The sequence below is a fragment of the Cervus canadensis genome, chromosome 16 (genome assembly GCF_019320065.1).
Source record: "Cervus canadensis isolate Bull #8, Minnesota chromosome 16, ASM1932006v1, whole genome shotgun sequence".
Lineage (NCBI taxonomy): Eukaryota > Metazoa > Chordata > Mammalia > Artiodactyla > Cervidae > Cervus > Cervus canadensis.
In genome coordinates this window covers 18,549,021-18,570,526 of record NC_057401.1, presented here as the reverse complement: position 1 = coordinate 18,570,526, position 21,506 = coordinate 18,549,021, and the positions used below count along the sequence as shown (strand labels likewise).

Here is a 21,506-nt window from a genome sequence, read left to right as displayed (position 1 = left end):
CTTCTAAGAAGAGACAGCACAGATCTTGTCCCTCTCTCTCCATCATGGCAAGAAGGCAGCTGTCTGAAACTCAGGAATTGAGCCCTTACCAGAAACTGACCAGGCTGGCACCCTGATCTCAGGTTTCCAGCCTCCAGCACTGTGACAAAATAAATGTCTTTTGTTTAAGCCCTCTGTCTGTGGCATTTTGTCAGGGCAATGCAAGCTGACCAAGGCCTTTCCTTCATCATGTCTCAAAGCACTGCATAGCCTTCCTATACAGGAATTATTGGAGCATAGAAGTAGTTACAGATGACTATAACTTTTAATTATTCACTAAATATCAGGTTCAACAGAGAAGGAAGTGTATTTCTTTCTTTAAGTAAATGTTCTGCAATTCTTTGTTGAATGAATAAATGCTAAAATGTGCTATACGGAATTTCCAGATCAAAGATGAGTTGAAGGCTCAATTCAACGTGATCATCTTACTCTATGTAAGCATGTATGCACATCTCCCCTGCTATTTATAACCAAAGGTATTTTCTGTGAGGGAGGCACTAATAAATGAAAGGTCATTTTGTTCTGCTGATTGCTTGGGAGTTAAAAGATGGATGAGTACAAGGAGAGAGGTAGAGTGCTAAATTCCGTTCAGTGAAAAAAATTTCAAAGTCCTATGAGCAGCGTTTGGATGAGGAGAGATATAGAAGATGAGGAAGGGAGAGAAGGGCCAAGGTAAATGGCAGAAAGCTAGTACTTTAGTTGTAGACATGATTGGGTAACTTACTTTACAAGGCTGTGAACATCTACTTTATTTATTTTATTGGACTATAGTTGATTTACAATGTTGTGTTAGTTTCTGGTGTATAGCAAAGTACTCAATCATATATATATATATGTATATATAAATATATACATGTCATATCTCACACATATATCACATATCACATACATATGACTCATCACTTTGCTGTACACTAAAAGCTAACATATATATATATATTTTTTTCAGATTCTTTTCCATTATGTTATTAAAATATATTGAATATAGTCCTCTGTGCTACACAGTAGGTTCCTATTGTCTATTTTATATATAGTAGTGTATGTATGTTAATCGCAAGCTCCTAATTTATTCCTCCCACCTCTTTGGTAATCATATTTTCCCCCATGTCTGTGAGTCTGTTTCTGTTTTGTAAATACATCTACAGATTTCTACATATAAGTGCTATCATATGATATTTATCTTTCTCTGACTTATTTTACTTAGTATGATAATCTCTGGGGAAGACTATGAACATCCTCTATGATGTTCTATGAACAAAACTATGAACAAAATACTATTCACTTTACATTTTTTTGTGAATGTAAATTACATTTATTTCTTCAAATCATCAAAGAGGTCAGATACATACCTAAATATCATATGTGGATAAGTTTCCTTTCATGAGGGGAAAAACGGCTGATGTTCAGGAAAATGAAGCAAGAGACTCAGTTCTACCACTGGCCTCTGTGGTGAAAAGGGAGCTCAGTGACGTCTGCTGTGAGCTATTTCCTCAACTGAACAACTTCTTCTGAGCCAGAGACTTGGGACCTGATGTGATCAGGAGACAGGCGCTGAGTCCCCTGGAAATTCTTGAAGGCTTTGGAGAGAATATGGGACTTTTCACAAGCTGCACAATGGGGTTTTATCTAGATCTTAGAAAACAGGATGAACTCAGTCCTATGAGGGAGAATTTCCATATATTATCAACAATAAAAAGCTCAGCTGAAATTTAACCTGGTAGCAACTAGAAAACAAGCTTCTGGCTGTTCTTGAGCAGATGAAAGTTCATATTCACACACCCAAGCAACCACCAGCACCCCTGCCCTAGGCAGAGAAACAGTTCAATCGGTAACCTTGGGGGTCTGATTTAATCTCGGAGCTCTGTTAATTGCAGAGCATGATTACAAAGAAGGATTTTATGAGGATGTGTTATATAAATGCTGACATTCAACAGTGAGAGAACTTGAAGGAAATAGGAACATGCAATAAGATTGTACGGAATATTCCTGGAGACCATCAGAATTAGGAGGACTTGATTAATTGAACAAAACGAGAAATGATATCTCATTTTTGGTTGGGTGTGTAAGCGAGAACCTGAAACATAGGCTTTGTCATGAAAGGAAGTTTGTAAAGGAAACTCATGGTGTGGGAAAAATCAACGGTCACTGGGCAAAAAAAAAAAATGAACAGGAAATGACTGACTTTTAGAGTTTATGCTTGGGTGAATGATGACAAATAGAGTAAATCTTTGGGTTATATCATGCAATAAATGTGTGAACAAATTTTTATTTGTTCTGTTTTTGCTGGGGAAATCAACTGCCTACATAAAACAGAAAAGACTTGTATCAGACAGTGCTGAGTAACTGCAAATGTTTGGCAGTCTGATATCATTGTTGTTATTCTGTCGCTAAGTTGTTTCTGACTCTTTGAGATTCCATGGACTGCAGCACCCCAGGCTTCCCTGTCCTTCATTATCTCCCACAGTTTTGTCAAACTCATGTGCATTGAGTTGATGATGCCATCCAACCATCTCATCCTCTGTTGTCCCCTTCTCCTGCACTCAGTCTTTCCCAGCATCAGAGTCTTTTCCATTGAGTCAGCTCTTCACATCAAGTGACCAAAGTATTGGAGCTTCAACTTCAGCAGCAGTCTTTCCAATGAATATTCAGTGTTAATTTCCTTTAGGATTGACTGGTTTGATCTCCTTGCAGTCCAAGGAATTCTCAAGAGTGATCTCCAGCACCACAATCCAAAAGCATCAATTCTTCAGTGCTCACTTTCTTTATGGTCCAACTCTCACATCTGTACATGACTACTGGAGAAATCATAGCTTTGACTATAGGAGGCTTTGTTCTCAAAGTAATGTCTCTGCTTCTTAATACACTATCTAGGTTTGGGTCATAGCTTTTCTTTCAAGGAGCAAGCATCTTTCAATTTTGTGGCTGCAGTCACCATCCGCGGTGATTTTGAATCCCAAGAAAATAAAATCAGCCACTGTTTCCACTTTTTCTGCTATCATCAGCAGGAAACAATTTTGATACTAACGGTGGTATAGGGTATCTTGCAATTTAATTATAAACACAAATCCCCAACTGCACTCCAAGCTGGCAGCACAAGTCTCCAAGCCTACTGCTGCGTGTCTCCAGAACACACTGTCCAGAGAGATCAACTTTGCCTTAAAGGAGTTTAAACCACCACCACAGGCAGACATATCATATTCCATTTAAATAAGTCCAGGATGGGGAAAGAAAGGATTAGTCAATAAACAGTATCTGGAAACAAGGGTCTGTATAGAATTGAGTGAGGTTTAGTCACTAGAAATGAAAAAGAAGACTCAAATCACTGAGTTTTTTACTCTGCCCACTAGGGGAGATCAGCTTCCTGCAATGTTTCCAATCCGAATACTGACTAAAGAGTACCCTCTCGTGGGCTTCTCCGGGAACTACAAAACCTGGGGATGCAGAATAAATACTGAGAAAGATCAGAAGCTGCCCACTCAGTATTCTAGCTTGGAGAATTCCATGGACTGCACAGTCCATGGGGTCACAAAGAGTTTGGACACAACTGAGCGGCTTAAAAAAAAAATGACAAAATAAGAAATTAAATAAAAATAAAGATAAATAAAAAATATTGATAAAGAAAAATGAAATATAAAAATGATAAGAATATCTGTTTTTCTTTAGTTAAAGGGAAAATAACTGATTACTGTGTACAGAAAATGCTGATACAGTGGCAAGCATGCATGCATGCAAAGTCACTTCAGGCATGTTTGACTGACTCTTTGTGACTCTGTGGACTATAGCCTGCCAGGCTCCTCTGCCCATGGGATTCTCCAGGGAAGAATACTGGAGTGGGTTGTCACGCCCTCCTCCAGGGGATTTTCCCAACACAGGGGTCGAACCCGTGTCCCCTGCATGGCAGGCGGATTCTTTACCAACTGAGCCACAAGGGAAGCATGCCTGTTCTTAATTATCTAACCTAGATGAGGCTGCCAGTAGTTCCAAATGCATGATTGTTTACAATCAAAGCACTGCTGATGTCAGATTGGCCTTATAATATAAAAATCCTTTATAAAAGTGATCAAAATACAATGAGCCTGAGAATTTGGGTTTTTATTCATTATCCCTCACATCTTTTTCAATTAGCTGCTCTGTAGGTAGCCATATACTGGTACATACTATATACTCTAGCTATATACTGTCCAGCTGGTATAGTAGAATTAGTCAATTTAGAGTCAGAAGATCTGGGTAATTCCCTAGTTCCACAAACTTCAGTCTGTTTGACATTAGGCTAGTCACTTAACCTCTCTGAGACTCATTTTTTAAAAATATGCAATATGTAGATTGTCGTTCTTCAATCTCCTGGGTTTGGGGGAAAGTATAATGAAACATGTATAAAGTACTTTATAAATTCTAGTATGTTACATAAATATTAGCCACTATTAGTCTTGAAATCTCTAGATGAGGATGAGGGTGCAAGACATCATTTGTCAAGTTTATATATTGAATCAGCGACTGAACTTAGAACAAATATACCTTGTGTCCTAAAGTTTATCACTCTAGAAATCCTGTTGTGTTGTTATTATTTTTCAGTAAGTAATAGGGATTGATGACCCTAAATCATGAAATAGCTATAAGTACACCATAATTAGGTGTATTTCCCTGGTCACTCAGTGGTTAAAGATGTTGTCTACAAGAGTTGCAGGAAACATGGGTTCGATCCTTGGGTCAAGGAGATTCCATGGAGGAGGGCATGGCAACCCACTTCAGTATTCTTGCCGAGAGAATCCATGGACAGAGGAGCCTGGTGGGCTACAGTCTGTAAGTCACAAAGAGTGAAGCAACTTGGCATGCATACACATCATATTTAAATTTCACTCCATAATTAACTATTCTGAGTTATGAGAGACAAGCTTTTAAAAAGGACCAAACAGAAGGGGTTTAATATATTAGACTTACTGACAACATGATTATTATTTGAGAAAGATCTGTTTCCTAGGGAGTAACTGTCTTCTATCTGGTGAGTGCTGTCTACCAAATTTTGGAATGGAGTGGAAATCAATTGACTTTTTTTACATCAGTCAGTTTGAAAAGTGAAAGTGAAAGTCGTTCAGTTGTGTCTGACTCTTTGAGATCCCGTGGACTGTAGCCTGCCAGGCTCCTCTGTCTGTGGAATTCTCCAGGCCAGAATACTGGAGTAGGTAGCCTTTCCCTTATCCAGGGGATCTTCCCAATCCTGGGATGGAACCCAGGTCTCCCACAATATAGGCAGATTCTTTACCAGCTGAGCCACAAGGGAAGCCCAAGAATAGTGGAGTGGGTAGCCTATCCCTTCTCCAGTGATCTTTCCGATCTAGGAATCGAACCAGGGTCTCCTGCATTGCAGGCAGACTCATTACCAACTGAGCTACCCAGGAAGCCCAGCTAGTTTCTGATTGATTAAATTTAAACTATTTTTCAAGGAGCTTCATTAGACTGTAATCCATCTGTTTTATTTTTCAAACCAGTAGGGTAGTAGACCCAAGGTCACGGCATTTGGAATGACATGGTGATGTTATAAATCTTGGTATTTAATTGGTACTTTTGTTTTTATGGATAATTGTTTTACAATAGGAAAATGTCCCTGAAAATTAGAGGACTGTTTCAAAACAAATCATTTACTCCAAACAATCCTGTTCTAGTCATTAATTACAGGAACAACAAACTCTTTCCTGCCAAGTCCTTATGGACTAGCTAAATTGAAACAGGAAATGCAGAACTCAGCAAAGTTTATTATTTTTTATTTCTAGCTTAGAGCAAGTTTATTCAAGATGCAGAATGAATTTAATGGGTTGTGCAATATGTAAATAGCAGTTCATTACATTTTCTTGTTTAAGGAAGCAAAATTCAAAAGGAAAACATTCACAGGAGGTACAGAAATAAAGCAAGGATAGGCATTTCTGAAAATAACCCTATGGAAAAAAAATTGTAACTCTCTTGAAACTTATCAGAAAAACAAGGTACTTTGGAAGTTCTAAAACCTTTCTATGTATTAGAATCAACTAGGCGTTTTGAAAAATCTCTATGCCCAGACTACAATCCACAGCAATTAAAAGAGAACCTTAGTAGTGGGCCCTAGACATCTGCATTTTAAAAAAAGTTATCTAGGTGGTGCCAATATTCACCAAGTTTGAGAAACACTTTAGTTGAGAAATAACTTGAAGCATGAAAGTGATGTCTTTTTCTGGGACCAGTTATGATATGACCACAGATTATTGTTGCCACCTCCCTATTCTTATAACAGGAAGCTGCAAAGCTTCATTTTATAGGTATGTACACAGAAGAAGAAAGCACACACAGGTTAGAAGCAGCAGTGATACGGATTAAATCAATGGACCAGCAGGGACTGTATCAATAGAAAATGAGTTCAGTTGTGTCTGCAGGACTCCCCGCTAGGGACTGCAAGGTGCAGACAAGGCCATGGCCTAATGCCTTTAAGGAGCCGACACATAGTTAGGTGTGACCTTTACATTTACATCTGATGCATCTGTATTCATGGGTTCTTCAGTACCAAGTCTACAACAATGTAAGAATAGGACTCACGCTATGTTTGAGTGTTAAGTCCGCATGTTCTCCTTCCCTTTGGCATTTAAAGATGTTGGATGTTGGGGTGTTGCCATCAGTAAGTGTAGGAGGTCAGGGCGCGTCATCCATCGCAGTGGACAAAGCCCAGAGGAGAGTGCAATGTGGTCCTTGGACTTTAAACATTTGAAAGAGGACCATGGGAATGGTCAACTTCCAGTCGAGCTGGGCAATTCATCCCAGCCTCAGTGTGGACTAAATTAGGGCCAGGCTTCCCGGGAAGTAGATAAGGCGGTGGATGGTTCCCTACATACCCACTCGGTGGTCTCTGCCTGTATGTGTGTCCCCGAGCCTGTCAGGGTCACACTCGTAAGAAGTCACTGTCACCATCTCCAGTCCCACCCCACCCGCAGTCTTGGAGTCCTCCTCCCACTGCTCATCACATCCCTTTTCTCCCTTGTTCTCTCCTCCCTTCTCGTCAAAATGTACCGTTCTCCATCTCATTATCTCAGAATCTTTGATGTTAGCCAGTTCATTAAATCAGTGGTCCTCAGCCCAGGTTGCACACTCATATTCCTTGGCAGTTTTATAATAACACGAATATCTGGCTCACTGTAGACCAATTACATAAGAATCTCAGGAGATGCCCCCACTGCAGGTACTTTAATAAACAATAGAGTTGATGGAACATCATTTAGGTGGCTTTTTCCCCTAAAGCCATATGTGGATCTTACTGCAGCCTGAGGGCTTTAAGGAAAGGAATGACTAACTCAGCTTGTCTTCTGGCCGTGCGGAGTTCCGGTTCCCTTGGCTGGCTAAAGCTGCCATGTTGACTGGCTGACCTGGCTGTGGCCACAGGCTTCCCTGGGCACACCTGAGTCACCTTCTTATTATTCAGTTGCTCAGTTGTGCCTGACTCTGCAACCCTATGGACTGCAGCACATCAGGCTTCCCCGCCCTTTACTATCTCTCAGAGTTTGCTCAGTTCTTGTCCATTGAGTTGATGATGCCATCCAACCATCTTATCCTTTGTCATCCCCTTCTCCTCTTCCCCTCAATCTTTCCCAGCATCAGGATTGCCTTCTGGGGAGTTGGTGAACACTGGAGCAACACCACTGCTTACGATAAGGAGGGCCTGCCAAAAGCATTGTTTCTTTCAAAAAAAAATAAGGTTTGGAGGCATCTGCCCAAGAGCTAACGGTGTGATCATTGTCCTAATGGATTTTTAAGGAAGTTCTCAGCTGATAGTAAATAAGATGTAACATTTTAACAGATCTACTGCATTAATGTAAAATTATAACCTTCTTTTTGATTCAAGTTCATTATGTCATTATGTTTTCTAAAAACTCAACAATCTCAAGTGTGAGAGAGACAGCTATTAAAATGACTACTTTCTGTTTAAACACTGTTTGGAAGTGTGAATGGGGCATATTTGTCCTGATTTTTTTGGTGGGAGAAATCATGGAGATGGAGGGGAGGGGACGATAAAGGAAGGGATTTCCCAGCTCAGGTGCCTTGACTGACAAGTGACTTTGGAGCGATAATGTCCTAAAGGCAGCCAACAAGATGCTTTGCTGCCAGTTCTGTAAGATCAACACTACTAAGATCATTGCATCTAAGACCAGGGTTTAAGTCTCTGGGACATCTGGGTTCAGCACCCTGCTTAGGTCAGGGAAAGCGTGGCCATGCCCTGGGGGCATGGAAGGGCTGCCACTATCCCTTCTCTGACCCTCCCTCTTCCCCTGGGAGGCACTGGTATGGGCCCTGGGAGCTAGCACACACTGAATCTGCGCTCCATTTCCACCCTGACCTGGGAACTGGGTCTCGGAGTTGCCTACCCAACTGGCCTCAACCAGCCAACTGGGCCCTTCCAGTCCCATTCCCCATCTGGCCTCTAGGGGGCAGACATATCACCTGTGTGCACACTCCTGGGTCTGAGGGCTGGCTGCTGCTCAGGGGGTGAGGGTAGGTTTGCTGTTCCTGTGGCTGGGCACATCCCCACGTGTGCATAGAGGTGCCATATGGTTCCAGGTAAGTCGGCTGGAAAGAGCAGTATGGGTGGGCCACAGGCTGCTTCCCTCAACAGTGAGACACTTGAAAATGCTAAATCTGAACCTGGCCTTAGGTGACTCAGGGGTAAAGAATCCGCCTGCCAATGCAGGAGACACAGGTTCGATACCTGGGTCAGGAACACCCCCTGGAGAAGGAAATGGCAACCCACTCCAGTATTCTTGCCTGGGAAATCTCACAGACAGAAGAGCCTGGCAGTCCATGGAGTTGCAGAGTCAGATATGACTTAGTAACTGAACAACAAGAACAGTTCCAGACTATAGGAAAGACATTTTTGTCAAGGTAGGGGGATAGACTTTTGACACTGAGGGAGATGTTAGAACCTAAACATTAAGCCTCTCTATTTGAACTTGACTTTCCAGATCATAGTATATAGGCTCATTTGTCAAGGAAGGAGGCTCGAGCTTCTTTGACTCAACAGTTTGTTAGTGTGACTCATAACTTTTAAATATTTAGACACATGGTACGTAGACCTCCATCTGTTTTCTTATCTCACAACCTCACAAATTTCAGAAGTGGCCCTGCTCCAAGCCTTCACCCTAGACCTGATGAAACAAAATGTCTCAGGCTGGGCTAGAAAATTTGAATTTCAACAAGCTCCTCAGATGATCTGTACCCACAATTTATTTACCAAACACTGCCCTCAACCCTTATCTCCTCTCTCCTTTTTCAAACTAAGTCCTCATGTTGACAAAGCAGAGCCGGGTAATCCATCTACTGGCATTGGGAGCAGATAAAGGAGAATGGATTATTTCAGAGTATGTGGTGCAGACCAAGTTCAATTCCACTCTGGTCAGGAAATGGGCTGACTGAGTCCCATGGCCTTGTGGCTTCCATTCTGATCTTTCTCAGTCCACATGGAGTGACTTCTCAACGGTCACCCCAAGTTCAGGTCATTTCCTCCTCATCGATAGGATTTTCTCACTTTTTAGATTGGCTTTTCTTCCCTACCAATTTCTGAGTCTAATTCTTTGACCCAATCTTCTGCTTTCTTTCTCTAATTCCAGACCTTGAAGCCTAGAATTTTCATTTACCATAAAATGGTCTAGCCCAGAGCTGCTCCATCTCTCCTGCCACATGAGAAACAGGTCTTGTTTGCACAGAGCCTGTTGATATCTTGGCAGTGCATTTTGATCACCTGGGGAGCCTTAAAAAATTTCCAAGCCTACGCTACATTCCAACCAATTAAATCCCAATCTGACTAGAGTGTATGATGTATGAGTGTGATAAAAGTATGGGACACAGATGAGCTTTCATTATCCTTCTTATGTATCAAAAATTTCAAAGGACTGGTCTTCCCCCAGATGCCCGAAGACTTTCCGGACATTTCTGTAGCATTTTCACATTAAGCATTAAGCAAACACCGGCTATAAATATAATTCCAGGTTTTTCAACTCTGCACATTCCATTAATGCCTGCAAAGGCTGCCTACAGAGGAGTGTCCCACCAAAAGGCACCCCAAGAACTTCCATAGAGAAGTCTCATGGCTAAGGACAGGTAGCATGGTCTTTCAGACCTTTAGATGGGGGATGGATTTCATTAAACTCCCAGGGCCTTCTTGGTTTGCAAGAAGTTTTTCTCCCCCCCCCCCCCCCTTGGCACTACTACAAAATATCCTAATAACAAATGTAGTCCAGACTCTGTAATTTAGAAATTTAATGTGTACATGCAGTTCATGGGAAATGAAAAGTTGCACTTAAAAATCAAGTGCAGTGACTTAGTAGAGAGTTGGCCATTGCTAATAACATCATTAGGAAAGAGGGGGTGCTGAGATGCTTGCGTCAGTTAAATACTGTCTAGGTGGCTCCTAAGCCTAGCTACTTTGTATATAGCACTATAATTTTCCAAATTAAGGGAAAAAACACACCTAAATTAAGCCAAGCAATTGATATGGACCCATGTTAAGTTGGGATTTAAAAGTCTTTATTTTTATAAGCAATTAAAAAATAGATTTTGCTAGTTGGGTAAGAACTTCTGAATCTGATGCTCTGATTTTTAATTGTTGGGGCAGTTTTCAAGTACAAATTTCATAGGAAAGAAAAAAATAAAATGAAGAGAGTAAATATAATACTACAAATACCATTTGTCATATTTACCCTATATAATTCCTATTTTCTCAGCTTCAGCAAAGAGGAGCACTTTGGGGATATAGTATTACCTGCTGGGATTAAAAGCATGTGCTAAGCGTTTGAACATGCACCTTACTGGTACACCGCCAGACGTGCAGGTGAGGCCCTTGCTGGATTCTGTATAAAGGCCAATTTTAGTCAGTAATTTATTGATGAGAACTGTACTTGCTTTCCTTACTGAGGAAGAGACAAAATTCACTTCTACGAAGAAGGCTTCTGTGTACAGCTCTGTCCCATCTCAGACTTAGTTTCTGAGTTAGAGCACCAGAGTTAGTATATCCTTTGAACTATTAACCTATATCCTGGGGTCAGGGATCCATCTCTGCCTGGAGAGCAAACGAGAGCTCCCTAATTGTGCTAGGGTATTGTTCATTATTATAAAGAGAGTTCACACTAGAGAAGGTAATATATATGGAATAAAAATTGTATACTGCTTGAAAGAAGGAAAAGGGACTTCCCAGAAGTCATGTGGATCCTTAAGTGACCATTATGTTTTAGAAACTGAAAAATAATTAAAATTCCACCTCTGGAATTTTAGGTTAAGAATAGTAAAAATAATGATAATAACGCCAGGTGGCGCAGTGGTAAAGAACCCGCCTGCCAACGCAGGAGCCTTGGGTCTGATCTGGGGAATCCCATGGACAGAAGAGCCTGGTGGGCTACAGTCCATGGGGTTGCAAGGAGTCTGACACAACTGACCACACCCCACAGCAATGCACAAAAGAATCCACAGCTACATTTGGCTGCTTGTCAATCCTGTCAGTAGCCAGAAGGTGGCGCTCACTTCTTAGAAATAGCAAAAAGAAGGTTGAAAAACTAATAAAGAAACAAACCCTCTAACTTAAACATGCCTTTCAATAAAAAGATCACTTGGTTTTCAGAGATACAGACAATTAATCATTAAGTATGTGGGCAGTGATGCTCACAAATGTATACCATTTCTGGGAATTAAAATGTCATCATTCAGTCGCTCAGTTTTGTCTACACGACTACAGCACTCCAGACTTCCCTGTCCTTCAATCTCTTTGAGTTTGCTCAAACTCATGTCCATTGAGTCGGTGATTCCATCCAACCATCTCATTCTCTCTTGTCCCCTTCTCCTCTTGCCCTCAGTCTTTCCCAGAATCAGGGTCTTTTCCAATGAGTTGGCTCTTCATATCAGGTGGCCAAAGTACTGGAGCTTCAACTTCCTCATCAGTCCTTTCAATGAATATTCAGAGTTGATTTCCTTTAGGATTGACTGGTTGGATCTCCTTGCAGTCCAAGTGACTCTAAAAAGTATTCTCTAACACTACAGTTTGAAAGCATCAATTATAAAGTAGGAAGCAGAACAGAATGGTTCTTGCTCATCACTTACTTAAAATTGTTTCTTTTTTAAGGGCAATAAGTAAATGAACATATATTGATTTCTCCTTAGTGTGTGCAGTACAAATTTAAAATGATGATGCCTTTCTACCTGGAACTTACAATGAAAAGCTGGCTCGACCGAGATTTACCCGCTCTAGGAGCATCACTGCTTGCCTGGTGGTTCAGACAGTAAAGAATCTGCCTGCAGTGTGGGAGACCTGGGTTCCATCCCTGGGTTGGGAAGATCCCCTGGAAGAGGGCATGGCAACCTGCTCCAGTATTCTTCCCTGGAGAATCCTTGGACAGAGGAGCCTGGCGGGCTACATTACAGTCCATGGGGTCGCAAAGGGTCGGACAAGACTGAACGACTGATCAGGGCACAAGACACAGCACAGCAGAATCTCTAAGCTTTAGACACGTGGTCCACGCTTCCCTCCCACCAGCTAGAGGGAACCACCACTTCTCACCCCTGTCCCCATCCTGCCTGCCAGCCTCAGGGCTACTACAGTCTGAGACCATCTGGTCTGCAGAGCCTTTAGCCTTTTAATCATTTCCTTCCTTCCTCCGTTATTACTCTCAACTTTTCTGTCTTATTTAAAGAATAAAACAACGAGACATTCCATACTTATTTGCATTAAAAAAAATCAGTGCATTTTTCATTTGTATGTACATGTGGGTTTGAGCAACAGTGGAAAAATCAAGAATGATCTCTATGTTTACTGTCCTTAAACAAATGCTGTGAGACAGATATCCCTGGGTCAAAATGGGAATGGACTCACTGTTGCTGTGGGTCTCTTTTCCTGAATACACAACTGGACAGAAGTTGACATGAGAAAGAGATATAATCAGTTAGGAGGGAGGTAGAAAGAAGTCAAAGGAGAGGGTATAGGATGTGGCCTGAAGCTGAAGGGCTGGGGCAGGAAACAGGGAAAGAAGAGAGAAAGAAAGTGACGGAGCAGAGGGAAATCTGAGTGTGTTCCAGGAAACTCTGTACTGGTGCACAGGACGTGGGATGTGGATGAAGTCTAGGGAACCAAAGGAGATTTCCCCTGGAGAATGTTTATTTTCATTATTTATTAAATTTAATTTAATTTCTAGAAACCTCCTAAGCTCTCGTCTCTTCAATTTTCTCATCTATCCAGTTAGAGATCAACGTGCTTCCCCCACCCCTCCACCCCAGTACTATACTGACTTCTGCTGGAGACTCACACACGTGGGACACCCAAGCCTCCTACAGATCCATTCTGCCTCACTTTACTTGTGTCCTACGTGGTAATTTTAACTGCTCTCAAAGAATGCTCTCATGTAACCTCAACGAGTGTTTCGAAACTCTGGTCACTCTTTTCAAGTCCTCTGAGCTTCTTGGCCCACTCCCTAGCCACCAGATAATTCTGTGACCTGCTTTCCTGCCCTCAGCCACTCTCCATGGGCTCAGGCTTCCTGGGAGCAATCCATCCCACCCTTCTTCCTCTTTTCCTGTCCTCCTTTTGTCTCAGCCCAACCTCCTGTCCAACTGGAAAAGGCAATAGAACAGTGAGCTTTAGACTCAGAAGGTTTGGGTTTGCTTCCACTGGTCATTATGAGCAAGGGACACAAGTTTGCCAAGATTCTGTTTTCTCATGTGCAGAAGTTGTTCTCTGTGATGTTTTGGAGATTTCTGATGCATTATTTGTATAGGCACTTTCCACACTATTTAGCAATGGAGTAAATTCCCTTAGATCCCTACCTGTTAACTTCAAAACTGCAAGATTTTAAGCCCAGAAAGTAGAAAACTTTTCCATATCACCAGTGGTGGGACCAGAATTAGGGCAGTGACCTAGTCCAGGCTCTGTAGATCTGTGACCAACCCCTCTTTCCATGTCTCATCCACCAACCCCTCCTCTGGATCCTTCCTTTCTAACTGTCCGGCTCTTCTCTCAGGCCCTAAATTTAAACGTCCCCAGGATTCTCTTCTTGGCCGTCTCTTCTCCATCTACATGCACTTTCTCAGATCACTGTGATCACAGATCACTCAGATCACAGATGCACTGTGACCATCTCAGGATTGGAAATCGATGTCAAGCCCACGTCTTCAACCCTGAGACACATTTTCCCTTTTTTCCAAATGACGCGTGAAGGCATGTTTGAAGGATGGTCATCAGCCTGTTTAAAAATTCTGACTCAGCACTTCCCAGGAGGCTCGGTGGTAAAGAATCTGCCTGCCAAAGCAGGAAAATGTGTGAAAATGTTAGCTGCTCAGTCATGTCTTGCTGTTTGCGATTCCATGGACTGAAGCTCACCAAGCTCCGACGTCCATGGAATTCTCCAGGTGGGAATATTGGAGTGGGTAGCCATTCCCTTCTCCAGGGGATCTTTCTGACCCAGAGATGGAACCTGGGTCTCCCGCCCAATGCAGGAGACACAGGTTCAATTCCTGGTCTGGGAAGACCCCACAGGCCTTGGAGCAACCAAGCCCACGTACCACAACTATTGAGCGCACTCCAGGGCCCGGGAACTGCCACGACTGAAGCCCCCCTGCCTTAGGGCTTGTGCTTGGCCACCAGGAGAAGTCTGCTCACCACCACCAGAGAGCAGCCGCTGCTCTCCAAAGCTGGGGAAAAGCCTGCTCCGCAACCAAGACCCCGCACAGCCAAGGAATACATGAATAAATAATTTAAAAAAAATTCTCAGACTCAGCTTCAAGATGTTAGCAGACCCTCCAATTGAACTAATGAAAGAAAAAATGTTAAAGAATCTAGCCATATAGCAGGCATTCTTACAGACAAGGGAATGTTAAGTTTTCCTTCCGTTATGCCTACCCTGAATCACAAGCTGGTATTACTTTGCAGACTTCTCGTGAGCAGCCCGGAGCAGCGGCTCCTTGTCTCCGGTGATAACCTACATACTAGAAGGCACTGCAGGGGCAAGCGCTGCATCTGGGAGGACAGAAGCAAAACCACTTCCCAGTCTCCGCCACGTCAGCCTTCTGCGCTCCCTTTAAACGGGGACACAAGGTAATATTCCTGACTTCTGAGGGTGACAGGACTGTTGATCTCCACCACACTCAGCAGGTTTGCTGCTAAGATTTCCCCTGCTTTGTTTCCAAGCACCTCATCTCCATGTATAAGTGATGATTTTTCTGGACAGTTGCTTCTGGCCCAAGGGTTCTTGCTCCTACCATTAAGTAAACCTATCCTTCTTGTCTTGCTTCAGAACCGTCAGAGAGTTTTGGCGAAGATTTCTAAGTGGATCAACCTCATATTGGTTCAGGCCTCTGCTATATCAATGCCACCAACAACTATTGACATATCTTTGTTGATATTGTTGAGGTGCTGACTCCTCCCATGTGGCTGTCAAGGCCTATGTCTTCGTGGGCATAGACTATATATGATAATGATTACCTACCATTCTTAATTTTAATGTTTTCTTCCCCAACTAATTTCCCTTTGCTGTCCAACTTGCACATGAATATGTGTACACACACACACACACACACCCCCCTAAATAAAGGTGCCAGTCATCGGTCACTTTTTGCCCAGAGAATGAAAATCCATTTTAATAGTAATTCAACAAAGTGGATTTATTTGTTGTTAACAGACAAATAGAAAAAGAATTCTAAGCCAGCGAGAAATGATTTTTAAGACTTTAAGCTTTCTATTTTCCATACAATGGTAAGAACATTAGATTTAAGAATCTAGCAAAGTGAAAATACTGTACTTACAAAAGCAATATGGAAAACCAATAGGCCTTTACCAGAAAACTTTTCAATGGAATAAAAAATTGTAGCTCTTTCAAGGTTTCCAGTGCTTGGCATATCGCTGTCTGGGCCTCATGATCTGTCCTTCCCAGTCCTGACTCCTAGGCAGTTACCTCTCTATGACTGCAACCATCATTTTGACCTCTGGGAGGCACTGTCTCTAAGGCATGGTTTATTTGAAAAGTACATCTAAAAAATCTGAAGTAAAACGAAATAGAAAAACTACTCAAAGTGATATAAAACTAGATATTCTGGCCCCAAACTAATGTACAAGATTCATACCTCCCCAGGGATAGGAACTTATTTAGTTATTGGACTCAGAAGATAATTAAATTAATGCAAGACTTGGAGAAGTAGTTGGTGACACTTATTTCCTCCTCTGGGTCTTGTCTTATTTCCTTCTTCTTCCTTCTTGATGCTAGCGAGGGGCAAATTTTTGGACCCATGGGCCAAATCCAGCCTGCAGTCTGTCTTTATGAAATAAGTTGCATTGGAACACAGCCAAGCTCATTTATTTACTCATTGTGGATGGCTGTTTTCATCCTGCCCTAGAGTGGAATAGTTGCTACAGAGACCATATGTTCCTTGAAGCCTAAAATATTTACCAACAACTCTTACAGAATAAGTTTTCTGACTTCTTCCCTAAATCTATAGCATTTTCCAATAAGAGATAGAGAGGTGATAATTGTATCAACATGTCTGGTCAACCACTCGGGTGCCAGCTTCTGAAAAACCCATGCTTAGAATATGATGAAATTATCATCTGCCAGACAGTTCCAATGAGCCACAGTCAGACAAAGGATGCTAATCAAAGAACCTTTGGTTGTATATCCAGAGACTCTATGGTACTGGACACGAACCTTGCCATGGCAGCGGTGGGGAGGGGAGATTTCATCTCTGCTTCCAACTGTGGGTTGTACCAGTGAAAGAAAAAGCCGAATTGCTTCCCATGCATGGGAGTTTGGTGACAGTCATGGTGCTTTAGTCTCTCCATTGGGAACAGGCTGCACTTTACGAGACTAGAAAGCCTGTGTTTGTTCAGAGATGTGATTCCCAATCTGGTCACAAGAGTTCAAAGCTGAAAATGTGGTTAGGAGGATACAAAGATGTTCAGGTGAACAGGAAAACTGGAGGGCTTTGAGGCATAGAGAGAAAACAACAATAACACGAAGAAACATTAAAAAGATAACGCACTATAAAAAGAAGGGCAGGGACGTGGCTAAGAGCAACATGTATAGTCTTGTGTGTCTACATATTTTTGCATAGATTCTGGGTAGCAACAAAAATGAGGGAATTTATCCCAATAACACTATTCAGTTCAGTTCAGTCGCTCAGTCGTGTCCGACTCTTTGCAGCCCCATGGACCGCAGCACGCCAGGCTTCCCTGTCTATCACCAACTCCCAGAGCTTACTCAAACTCATGTTTGAGTTTGAGCATGTTTATGCATATAACACTATACACATAAAGAAAATAGACAACCAGGGGGAATTCTCAATATCAGGGAGAGTGTGCCAGAGATCTATGGATGAAGAACAACAAAAGAGAACATAAATAGCAGGTGAGAGTTGCTTTCCGGGAACTGAGAAAAGCTGAGTAGGTGACTCAGGCTGTGGGGACCAGGAGTCCTGAAAGGGGATCACAATCAGAAAAATCTTCAGCTTTTCAGAAGGAGTGGAAGATCCATCTCTGCAACTATGTCGCTGGTGACTTTGGTGTTGGTCTCGAAAACATTTTAGGACTAATTAGCCGATGAGCTTTGAACACTAGGGTGAGCCAGCATGGTGTACAAGGATTCACGAGTATGCAGTGTGCTATGTAGCAATAGCGGTTAAGTACATAGGTTCTGGAGCTAGGCTGCTGGGGTCCGAGTTGGTTCTGCCACTTTCAAGCTGCGTGACCCTGACCAAGTTACTTAATTTCTCTCTTCCTTAATTTTTTTGGTTGTCAAATGGGTATAATAATACCACCCTGGGGATTGGGTTGTAAGATTAAATGAGTTAATATACATAAAGGACCAAGAACAGAGCAGGGCTCAGATTGGTACTATGTAGCCAGCAGTTATTATTATTGATGGAAATCAGACAGCAGCTAGCAGAATGCTACCAACCTGGATGAATTCCCAACAGAACATTTCACAAAATCTCATGTGCTATAACTGAGGACCAACTAAAAAGGTTGTGAACTGAAAAGTGGTCAGTTTCAGGACCAACTGAAAAGGTAGTCTGATGGTAGCTCTGAAAGAGATCCATATCTGATTGCATTACTATAATTTCACTTCAGCTCGATCAAACCTCTCTAATTTCAAGTTTTATGACCATTCTCAGTCCTCTTCAGTTTAATATTTTTATCATAAGACCTGAAATTATTTTATTGTGAAAATTGTAAACTACTGTGAAATATTCCAAGCTTACAAAACCAACTTTCAACATTTAGAACTGACAAAATATGGAAATGTCATACCTAAAGTACTAGTGATTTCTCTCTTACTAAGCATACTCAGATGAAGCCTGAGAGATCTCGTTATGAAGGGATTGCAGAGTGTCACATAGGGCATATGTTAAGAAAACTCAAACTTCGTATTCATTCCTTCAATTCATTCAAATATGTATTAACTGTTTTAATCAGCCATAGGTACACCCATATCTCCTCCCTTCCAAACCTCCCTCCCATTTCCCCATTCCACCCCTCTAGATTGTCACAGTTGATGTTTTACAGAAAACCACAAAATTCTGCAAAGCAATTATCCTTCAATTAAAAAAATAAAGTTGCAAAAAAAATTTATTAACTACTTTATAGGTGGCTCAGATGGTAAATTATCTGCCTGTGATGCAGGAGACATGGATTCAATCCCTGGGTCAGGAAGATCCCCTGGAGAAGGCAATGGCTACCCACTCCAGTATTCTTGCCTGGAGAATTCCACAGACATAGAAGCCTGGCGGGTTACCATTCATGGGGTTGCAAAGAGTCAGACACGACTGATTGACTAACACTTTCACTTCACTTACATGTGGAACTTTAATTCAGACAGGATCCTGGGATTCTTGCTAACCAGAAGTTTCTACAGATCGTGAGACCTTGGTTCTGTTTTAAGGTTGGCCACAAGCTATGCACAAACTTGATAAACTCACTAATTTTTTTTATCACCTATAAAGTGGCAATAAGGTACCGTCACTTCACAACATGATTCAGGACCATTCCTCCAGTCAACAAAAGTTTATTACTTTGTGCTGGGCTCTTGGGAGAAAATAAATGAGACTAGATCCCTGACCTTATGGAACTTCTATAATCAGGAAGATAAAATCATGAATATTAAGTTAACACTAGTCCTAATATTTAGATATAAACTTAAGATTATGACCAGTATAGGTCAAAGGGTAAACACAGGTCGTGAGTTCAATAGGGAAAACACAGTTTATGAGTCTTTTGCAGGCTTCCTGGGGATAGTCAGTGTAGATTTTGGCTGTGACCTAACCCGTGTGCCAACATTATCATAGGCAGCACTGTCAGTAGTACCTGCGTGGATGCCCTGCTCCATACTTGAGAGGCTGGGAAGAACCCTGGAATTTCCATAAAACCTACAAGAAGCTCCTTCCTAAGGAATACCTAGTTTTGCTGCCAAACGCTCCCCTCCCACATGAAGTCCTGCAACAAGAAGTGCTGTGAGTGGCAGAAGACAACCTCCACATCACGAGAACCTGAGTATGAACATTTGAAATGATCTAGGATGTCCCTAGATCCACAACATGCCAAGCAAGAAGCACATGGAAGCTTAGTCCCTGGAGTGAAAGCCAGCATTAACTGGCAGAGGAACTTTCCTCTCAGAGCGGGTGAGTGATCAAGAATGAGTCACTCCTCAACTGTGAACCTGTTCTCTCCTCTCAGATCATAAGGGTGGTGGATCTAGTCTAGTAAGATTAGTGGACTTGTAAGAAGTGGAAGAGAGAGTTGTTCTCCCTCCCTCTGGGCACCTATGAAGGAAGGCCACGTGAACACAAGAGAGAAACTGGGCATCTGTAAGCCAGGAAGAGGTTTCTCACCTAGAAGCTGACCAAGCTGGCACCCTGATTTTAGACTTTCTGCCTCTAGAACTGGGAGAGAATAAAGGAAGTCACCAGTCGGCAGTGTTATGGCAGCCTGAGCAGACCAAGGCCATTCAGGCCGTGATAAGGGCTCAGAATTAAAACCACGTAAAGCAATGGGACAGAGAGAGATGATGAAGAGGGGGTCAGGAAGGCCCTCTGTGGAGGAGGCTTGGAGCAGAGAACTGAACAAAGCTAGGATTCATTCAAAGGCAGCCCCTCACCTCAGGTTTAGGAATGGTACCAATCATGGTATGACAAGGTCCATCTTTAGAAGCAAATAAAACTGTCCCATCAGAATGTGTTGGGGAAATAGACTGTTCTCTTGTGGGCTTCCCCAGTGGCTCTGTGGGAAAGAATCTGCCTGCAATGTAGGAGCTGTAGAAGACGTGGGTTTGAACCCTGGGTTAGGGGGATCCCCTGGAGGAGGGCATGGCAACCCACTCCAGTATTCTTGCTTGGAGAATCTTATGGGCAGAGGAGCCTGGTGGGCTACAGTCCACAGAGTTGCCAAGAGTTGGACATGGCTGAAGCGACTTGGCACACGCACGTACACACACTGTTCTCTTGCAGGGAGGAGGGGTGTGTAACTAATAACTGCCTTACTGTGTGAACTTTGACAAGCCCAGTTCCCTAGACTGCGAAATGTGGATAATAATTATCTTTACTTCATTGGGTTGTCAGGAGGTTTAAATGGGTTAATAAATGTAAAGCATATGGCCCAAAGCCTGACACATATTCAGTGTTAAATAAATATTAGCTATTATTATAACTATCGTTACCACTACTATCTCTACTATTATAAAAACTACTGCTATTATCATTATTGCTGTTGGAAAGCCATAGACCAAATATTAGAAATTTCAGAACTGGTACCTTTCCATTAAATCTTCTCCGAACATTCTAGCCTTGACCATCTCTGGGATTAATGGTACTTATCTGTCTTCCCCCAGCTCTATCAAGAGGAGCAAAACCATGATGAAATCCATGTGTTATAAACTGGAGAGTTCTTTGCATGATTTTAAAGCCATCAGTGACAAATACTTTCTCCTTATGGACACCAGAACATGCCTGGAAACCTGCTGGCTATCTCATTCCACATGGGTCAGGGTGTAGGTGAAACAGCCTTTCTAGAACCAAAAATTGTTAGCAAGATGAAGATGCTTCTTCAGGTGTCCTTGAGGAAGAATGAGAAAAAAAAAAAGATGGAAAAAAAAGAAAACAAGGAAGAGATGCAGAAGTGAAGGAGAACCAAACAGATGTGAATATGGGGAGATTAACTCAGTTGTTGACACAGCAATCAAACAGAACTGGAGAAAGACTTCACTGGTGGTCCAGGGACTGAGACTCGGTACTTTCACTGTGATAGACATAGGTTCAATCCCTGATCAGAGAACTAAGATATCCAATACAGCATGGCATGGCCAGAAAATAAACAGCAATAAAAAAAAAAAAGGAAATAGAGAGAGGGGTGAGATGGTCAGGCATCATCCACTTGGAGCCATACTTGTTTCAAATTGGTAGATATTTAAAGAAATTACTACTGTCCAAAGGTAGAGTGCATT

General features: G+C 42.2%; 1 protein-coding gene across 3 annotated transcripts in view; it reads right to left on the bottom strand.

Moving 5' to 3' along the window:
• PDE4D (phosphodiesterase 4D) overlaps positions 1-21,506 on the bottom strand; it is a 1,564,543-nt gene that overhangs the window by 841,390 nt on the left and 701,647 nt on the right. The gene's annotated exons all lie outside the window — the stretch shown is intronic.